General features: G+C 34.7%; 1 pseudogene across 1 annotated transcript; it reads left to right on the forward strand.

Moving 5' to 3' along the window:
* The first annotated feature begins 3126 nt into the window (after positions 1-3126).
* On the forward strand, positions 3127-7872 carry LOC117695941 (eukaryotic translation initiation factor 2 subunit 3, Y-linked pseudogene; annotated as a pseudogene). Its single transcript, XR_013108318.1, has 3 exons — positions 3127-3289; positions 5929-6098; positions 7696-7872. The product of XR_013108318.1 is annotated as a eukaryotic translation initiation factor 2 subunit 3, Y-linked pseudogene (transcript).
* The last annotated feature ends 1448 nt before the right edge of the window (positions 7873-9320 follow it).

The following is a 9320-nucleotide window of genomic DNA, read 5'->3' on the forward strand; positions in this document are numbered from 1 at the left end:
TTCCAGACCTCAAACTGTACTACAGAGCAGTAGTGATAAAAACTGCATGGTATTGGTACAGAGACAGGCAGGAAGATTAATGGAATAGAATTGATGATCCAGAAATGAACCCACACACCTATGGTCACTTGATCTTTGACAAAGGAGCTAAAACCTTTCAGTGGAAAAAAAGACAGCATTTTCAACAAACAGTGCTGGTTCAATTGGAGGTCTGCATGTAGAAGAATGCAAATTAATCTATTCTTATCCCCTTGTACAAAGCTCAACTCCAAGTGGATAAAGGACCTTCACGTAAAACTACATACACTAAAACTTATAGAAGAGAAGGTAAGAAATACCCTTGAATACCTAGGCACAGGGGCAAAATGTTTCTGAACAGAACACCAATGGCTTATGCTCTAAGATCAAGAATTGACAAATGGGACCTCATAAAATTGCATAGTTTTTGTAAGGCAAAGGACACTGTCAATAAGACAAAATCGCAACCAACAGATTGGGAAAAGATCTTTACCAACCCTACATCTGATAGAGGGCTAATATCCAATATATACAAAGAACTCAAGAAATTAGACTCCAGACAACCAAATAACCCTATTAATGAATGACTTCATATGTATATGTAGGAGAGGATGGCCTTGTTGGATATAGGTGGGAGAGGAGATTCTTGGTCCCATGAAGGCTGAACACCGAGTAGGGGGAAAGTAGAGTGTGGGGAGGTTGGAGTAGGGGGGTACATCCTCATAGAAGCAGGAGGAGGGGAGATGGGATAGGAGGTTCCAGGGTGGTGGGGGAAATGGGTAAGGAGAAAAAAATCTGAAATGTAAATATAATAGCCAATAAAAAACTGGAAAGTCTAAATGAAATGGACATTTTTCTAGATAGATATCAGTTACCAAAGTTAAATCAGGAGCAGATAAACCATGTAAATATCCTACAACCCCTAAGAAAATAGCAGTAGTCATTACAAGTCTCCAAACCAAGAAAAGCCCAGGACCAGATGGTTTTAGCTCAGAATATTATCAGATGTTTCAAGAAGACCTAATATCAGTTCTCTAAAAACTATTTCACAAAATATAAACTGAAGGAATACTAACTAATTCATTCTGTGAAGCCACAATAATGCTAATATGTACACCACATAAACATCCAACAAAGAAAGAAAGCTTCAGACCAATCTAAGCATAGTGCTTATAACTAAAATATCTGAATTGTGTGTCTTTTATATGTGTGTAGCAGGATTGTAAAGGTTAGCCACAAACTGGCACACCTTATGTCTAGCTTAGAAGTGAACTAACCTGAGATAAAAGTCCACCCCCTCCTGAATATAAACAACTAGCTCTGAGCTCTAAAGCTGGAGAGGGTGGAAATCAAATGTGGAGTGGGTCTAAGAGGCTGCCTCCCTTCTGCATACACACCAATAGGACGCAGCAGCAAGTTTGCACCTTGGACATAAGGTGGTGCCAGTGCCACAAAACAGTCTGGGGTCCCCTGAGCCTGTGAGAAGGACCACGGACCCTGGGGCCAGTTGCCTGAGATGCAATGCAGCCTTCACAGCTGAGGATCAACAGCTGTAAAATAGGCAGTTAACGTTCTAAAGCCTTCTCACAGGCCCAGGGGTCTGATCTGTGTGGGCATCTCTGGCCCCAAACCTCTGTCATTTGATGAACATGTTTGTTTCTCCAGCTATGACTAATATGACTAATGACAATCACAAGTAAATCATTCTTACAAAAACTTCATGTTCTATCTTTACAGAGTTTGTTCAGGGCCAGAATTCATTCCCTTACCAGAACTAATTCAGAAACAACTAATAGATGCAGCCTATAAAAATGTGTTCCTGATTTTGGCTGCTTTCTTACTGGGAAGTAAATATATAATTTACAGTTAATACATTAGATTGTTAAAGTGATTTCTCAATTCTTCTACCACACTGTATTTCCCAATAACAACACCCTGTGGATCTGTTTTGAGAACCAGAGTCCTTCTTTCACACTTGTGGATACAAAGAAAGTACTTCTTAAAAAATAATTTCATGTGCTTATATGAATTATCATGAAAACTTACAGTAATTAACTCCTATTCAAATTAAGATATTCTACTTATGTGAAAAAATACTGTCTGAGTGAATATTCAGTATTCCCAATAGTTTTTTTTTATTAAAGAGGCTGTCTTTTCTCCAAAAATGTATACTTCTGTCCTCTGTATAAAAAAATAGATGTAGCTTTGTGTGATTATGACTTGATAACCTATTCTGTTCCATGGTTATGCATATGTGTGTTTGTATCTATAGTGTGGTGTTTTTGGTACTGTGTTTCTGAAATACTTTAAACTCATGTATGGTGTTATCTCTTACCTTATTCTTTTCCTCTGAGATTTTTGTAACTATATCATTTATACTTACATTTTTTAAAAAAGATTATTTTTCTAATTTTGTAAAATGAATGTCAATGGGATTTAAGAGGTACTACAAAAAATCTTTAAATGTTTTATTGTAACTTCCATGTCCCATAAAGTAAGTTAAAATGTATAGTTTTTTTTAAAGACAATTTTCCTGTATCATGTGGTTTTATTTTTAAGGCTTTTTAAAAGATATTTTGTATTTATGAATGTTTGTATGTATATATGTATATCTTATGTGTACCTGGTGCCCAAGAGGTTGGATCCCTCTGGAACTTGAGTTAGTCTATTAGGAACTGCTGTGAAAATTGTGGGAGCCAAATTCTGGTCCTCTGCAATAGCAGTACAAACTTTTTTTTAAAAGGCAGGGTTTCTGTGTAGCCCTGGCTGTCCTAGAACCCACAGAAACCTACCTGCCTCTGCCTCTCAAGTGTTGGGATTAAAGGCTTGTGCCACCAATGCCACCACCAGGCAAGCAGTGGACTTTTAACCACTAAGCCATCTATCTGATCTCATGTATTATCTTTTGAATGTTGCAGTCTATATTTTGATAGGTTTGTTATAGGCAATTGTGTAAATTGAGTTGTCATTTTAAAAATTTGTTTATGTTCATTTTATTTTACTGTTTTTAGAATGTACAAAATTATTCTTGCAAATGGAATAGATAATAGTTTAGTAATCTTCCTTTTGGTACATTTTACATTAAAAGGCCATTGCTGATCTCTGACATTTGTTTCTTTGTTTTAGGTGGGCCAAGAGATAGAAGTGAGACCTGGCATTGTTTCTAAAGACAGTGCAGGGAAGCTTATGTGTAAGCCAATCTTTTCCAAGATTGTATCGCTTTTTGCAGAACACAATGATCTTCAGTATGCTGCTCCAGGTGGTCTTATTGGTAAGAATTTTACTCTCATTGACAAATATATTTTCCTTGGCCTTCTGATTACTTTTTATGGAGTGTGGGAATGTATTCAAAAGGCTATTTGTCTATATAATTAGATAATCTTATTCAGTATGAAAAAGTGTGACAGGTAAATAGTTGGTTAAGTTTTTGGTTTTATAATATATATGATGTACAAATATGAGTATATTCATAAAGCAGAAGACATTCATCTTATGTATGGGTTGACTTTTCTAATCTGGTATGCATGTGTATATAATGTATGTTTGTGATATGAACGAAAGTGCTGTGGCATGTATATTTAAAAGAAATCAGAAGATAGTCTTAGTCTTTAACTTTTATCTTGTTTGAGACAAGAAATCTAGTTACTTTTCTGTACACCAGGCCAATTGGCCCACAAGTTTCTGGGGATTTTATCTCTGACTTTCATCTTGAAATAGGAGTACTGTAATGACAGATGTGAACTACTGTCCTCAGCATGACATGTGTTCTGGCATTCTCAGGTTTGCACAGCATCTCTTCTGCCCACATGGTACAATTTTTCAGCAATAACAAATATAATGGCTTAGTAATTAAAATGTATTGCTATACTTTGAATTTTTTGAATTGCCTTACATATAGTCAGGGTTTCATAAGGATGTTTTTAAAAATGTATTGATAGGTATAAATAATTTTTTGCATGTATTATATGTATCACATGTCTGCTTGATACCTTCAGAGGCCAAAAGAGTGCTTTGAATAATTATTTTTTCCCTTTCTTTATAAAGGTGGTACCTTTCTTTATAGTCAATTAAAAAACATTTTTAATAGGTAATAGAAAGGTGCTTTACCTTTGTTTTATGTTTTAACCTGTTTAGCTTATGTCTGTTGGTTTGCAGTGTTACAATTGTTATTGAAAAGAATGTGTAGGTCGCAATTTTTTTTTTTGGTTTTGTTTATGTTTCAATTTATTATAGCTTCATTTGTGTTTCTTCTACATTGTCTTTTCTATATTTACTCTACTTTAGTCCTAACTATTGCTTTTCATGTTCTGTTTAGGGTTGATGTGTTGGATAAAAGTTTTTTAAATCTTTGTGTATTGTGGAAAGTTTTTTTTCCCTTCAGCTAGTTTTGCTGGATATATTACTTTAGGTGGCTGTTGTAGTCTTTTAAGACTTGGAATGAATTGCTCCGGGCTTTCAAAGTTTCCTTTGAGAAATCAACTGATATTCTGATAGGTTTTCCTTTAATATCATTTTAATTGTTTTCTCTTACAGGCATCAATACACTTTCTTTGTATATATTTTTAGTGTTTTAACTGTGGTTTGCCAGAGAGTTGTCTTTCAAGTCTTATCTATTTAGTGTTTCATGTGTGTTACTTATATTTGTATTAATGTGGCTTTACAGGGTTTGGGGAAATTTTTATTTATGATCTCCTTGAAGATATGGTTTATGCTGCTGATCTGGATTTTTTATTTTCCATCTATTCTTTAATTTCAAAGTTTTGTTTTGTTTTTTGCAGTGTCCTACATTTCCTACATGTTCTTGTTTTTATTTTTTTCTTACTATATTCTTTGCTTATTTTGTCTAGATTCTCTACTTTTATCTTTGATTTTTGTTTGTATTATCAGGGCTAGACCTCAAGGATGTGTGTGTGTGTGTGTGTGTGTGTGTGTGTGTGTGTGTGTGTGTGTGTCTGTGTGTGTGTGTATTGGCCAAAGGGAATGAAGTTTTCCTAGAGTCAGGAAAGACTCATCAGGCTAGTAGGCTGTTATACAGAGTGTAGGATGGGACCAATCCTAGGGGAGTGGAAATAGTAAAGTGGAGATTGGTCAGATTGGAACTATAAGAAGAGCAGCTTGGAACCAATCCATATGTAACCGTGCAAAAATGCAACCAATCATGTGTAACCGCACAAAAATTCCTCCCTTTACCCATCCCGTGCTATAAAAAAGCCCCTCAGCTTGCTGGCCTTTTGTCAAACTTTACTCCTGCATGGGTGAGCAGTTTGACCATTGGCTGCCAGCTCTCTTCCCTAATAAACCTCTGCTGATTGCATCCAGGAAAAAAAACAAAAAAAGAGCAGCTTGGGTTGTAAACATTGGAAGAAGATGCAAGTAGATCATGATAGATGAAATTCACAGAGTATGGGATTTAGACAGGGCCTGGAGGTTGTATATGACATTGGCAACTGAGTATAGTGGGAAGGGTAAGAGAGTGTAGTTATCCTGTCTGCCCATATGTTGTGGCTATGGAGTCTCTGGTAGGAATCTGGGCTGGAGACTGCGTTGAATCCCAGAGAAAAGGAGATGAGCTGATGGGAGTGGTTGTGCTGAGGTGTATAGTGACAGAACTAGAGGGACTCAAAGATCAGAAGGATCTTGGGAAAGGATGAGAAAGTACAGGTCATCACCATGTGATAGCTGTGTATTCACTGGTAGGAAGTGAGTTTGAAATCTACAAGGGGGTACCAAACAAATAAGTTTTGAGATCTTTGGAGATATGTATTTAGTTTTATTTAGGTAAAAGTGGCAAACAAAAATGTATCGACTACTATGTATGATTTATGCTACTCTGTATAGATTTAATGCTTTAGTTTTTCATGAGTTTTAAACAAATAAAATATAAAGCTGTGTACATCTACATTTTATTAGGAGTTGGGACAAAAATTGACCCAACATTATGCAGAGCAGATAGAATGGTTGGGCAAGTCCTTGGTGCTGTTGGAGCATTACCTGAGATATTCACAGAATTAGAAATTTCCTACTTCCTACTGAGACGGCTCCTAGGTGTACGTACAGAAGGAGATAAAAAAGCAGCAAAGGTAAGTTCATTTTATAGTAACTGTTTCAAAGCTCTGAAATAGTTTGTGTACTGTTCAGTCTCTTTTACTTAAAATGGAATTATAAAAAAAGTAAATAAATTGAACTTTCTGTAAGGTAATCACCCATAACAATAGAAAAATAACTTTTACATTACTTTTTAAGTTTAAAATTTTTAAAACTTTTATTATTGTGTACATGTATGTTATATATATTGGCCATGGCAGATTTATGGAGGCCATTGATCAACTTTGTAGATCAGTACTGTTTAGGTAGGTTCTAAAAATTAAAGTGCCACAGCAAAGTACTCTTACCCATTGAAACACCTCATTAGTCCTAAATTACAAAAAACAGAAGGGGTTCTGAGGTGGTGTCCTAGAACATAAAAGTACTTTTCATACAACATTAGGAACTAGACTTTAGATCCTTAGCACCCATGTAAAGGCCAAGCAAAGAAGACATCTGATTGTAATTAATCATCCTGTGCTCTTCCACCCCCGTGAATTGAACATAAATGAATTCATAACATACAATACACTTTTTAAAAAACAAAATGATAGAAAAGTATTATGCATATTACTTATCCAGAGATTTACTTGACAGAGATTAAAAAACTTACCAATATCTTTCTGACAAGTACAGAGAGATACTTTGTAGAAGAATTAAAAACTTGCAATTTTGTAGTTAGGAATGATAATTACCAAAAATTTATTGGTGTGACAATTAAGCTAGTCCTTTGCTTTGTTTAGAGAAAACTGCAGTAGGGCTAGCAAAATGGCTGAGTGGATAAAGGCTATTGCTGCTAACTGTAATAACCTGAGTTTCCTGAGTTCAATCCTAGGACACGGGAGGAAATAGAGAACCAACTTGTACTGTGCCACTTTGTTGATGTTGTTGCCAAGGATTGAATTCAGAGCTAGGCATATCATTTACCCTCATATTATCATACCCTCATATGACATTTTATGAAATAAAGAGTATAAAAATGTTGTTCTGAACTTGAGTGTTATGCTTTTGTCAACAGACTTCTGAGAATTAGCTCTGGCAGCTAATACTTCATCTAGCTCATAATTGTTCACAAATTACATAGGGTCTGAACAGTTTAAATTATTTCTGTGGAATCAGACTACTAGAATCTACTTAGTATTTTTATGCCATTATGCCCTTCAAGGAAAATGTGTAGCCCTTTTCAGGATTTTCACTTATTTTTTGGTTAGTGCTATAATTGGTATCTTATTTTTAGTGGTAGACTAAATTTGCATCTTAGATATAAAGTTAGGGTCTGTACCAGCCATACTGTAGTGTAGATTGGCCTTCAAATACTGTCAGTTTTTTTTTCTGTCAGTGTTTCAGATTAAATTATAATCTAGGGTACCAAGCTGAGATGGATCTTTCATATAGTCATGGAATATTATATAGACCTTTGATAGTGTACAACTTAAAATCAAATCTTATGGTAATGAAATTTTTCAGAATTTAGTTCTTTTCATCATACAGCTCTTGTCAATAAATTGTCTTTCTGCTAATGTCTAGTAAATTTCTAGTTTATTTTGGGAAGCTTTTTAAAGTTAATTTTTATTTTTAAAATAATTTTTCTAGGTTCAAAAGCTATCCAAGAATGAAGTACTCATGGTGAACATAGGGTCGTTGTCTACAGGAGGCAGAGTTAGTGCAGTCAAGGCAGATTTGGGTAAAATTGTTCTCACCAATCCTGTATGCACAGAAGTAGGAGAAAAAATTGCTCTTAGCCGACGAGTTGAGAAACAATGGCGGTAAGTTCTTCGGTTTTGTTACTGTTCAATCAAGAAAAAACAGCGTATATGTTTTCGTGTGTGACTCAGTAGGTTTTGATCTTAATCAAACCTCTTAAGTATTGTACTACTCAGCAACATCTGTAGCCATCTTCTTACTTTTTATTTTGACATAGATGTTCACTAATTTTGTAATCTGGTCTAGAATTTGTGATCCTCTTCAGCCTCCTGCACTATCACACATAGCTTTAACATCATTAAGTTTCATAGCTTTAATTTTCAGATAGTTTATTGGTTATAAATCCAATCACGTTATTTACTGTTACTCTCACTAATCATTCTTTATAAAGCCTCAAAAACAAATATTAGTTATCAAACGTAACTGAATGTTACATTTTTAGTTCTGTCTTTGTTGTGTGTTAGTTTGAGTATCCTAATTGGCTTTTACAAGTTATATAATTTTTTTTTAAAATATTTTTCTTGGTGTAGGGTTCTTGAGATTTATTTATAGTATGTATCAGAATCACTATTGAATATATAACTAATGAGTTCTTTTCCACTTATCAGTGAACATGGACTGCTTTCATTTATGGCCCTGTATTCATAAAACTGTGATTGTTAGTCTGTTTCTCTTGCAAAACTATTTGCAATTCTTTCAAAATTTAGTCTACCTTTAAAAATAAGTTACCAATTATATATCACTAACCAAAAATAGGTGAAAATCCTGAAAAGGGTTACACATTTTCCTTAAGGGCATAATGGCATAAAAATATTTAGTAGGTTCTAGTAGTCTGATTCCACAGAAATAATTTAAACTGTTCAGACCCTATGTAATTTGTGAACAGTTATGAGCTAGATGAAGTATTAGCTGCCAGAGCTAATTCTCAGAGGTCTAATAAAAGCATAACACTCAAGTTCAGATCAATCAAACTTTCAATTATTTAGGTTAGCATAAGAATAGTAGTTTTTATGTGCGTATATTTAATGTGTATATAGACCTTGCATTCCAAACAAACAAAATTAGCCAATGTTAAAAAGAAATTGAGACTTCTAATTGAACTTTTCTGACTTATATATTGTGGATTATTTTTTCTTCTCAGATATCTTTTGTATTTTAGTCTCCCATTTTTACTTTAGTGGGTTTTTGTTTGTTTTTAATACTTAATGTATGTGTGGAGGAAGGAGAACATCCCTATGAAAAGCAAGAGGATAACGTTTCACTAACTGGTTACTGGGATGTCAAACTCAAGTCAGGTTTGATAGTAGTGGCCTTTAACTGCTGAGCCGTCTCCCTAGCTTTACTGAAAGTTCTCTTAAAAAAGCAAACAATCTTAACCAAATTGCTGAAGATAACTATCATCTACACACCAAAATACTCATTTTGTTCTCATTGCCCATTGCTTTCCCCTAAAGCACTCCTGTTGGCTAGTTCCCCTTTCCCAGTAAGTCATAACATTTGCATTATATTGCATG

Source organism: Arvicanthis niloticus (genome assembly GCF_011762505.2).
Source record: "Arvicanthis niloticus isolate mArvNil1 chromosome Y unlocalized genomic scaffold, mArvNil1.pat.X SUPER_Y_unloc_1, whole genome shotgun sequence".
NCBI lineage: Eukaryota > Metazoa > Chordata > Mammalia > Rodentia > Muridae > Arvicanthis > Arvicanthis niloticus.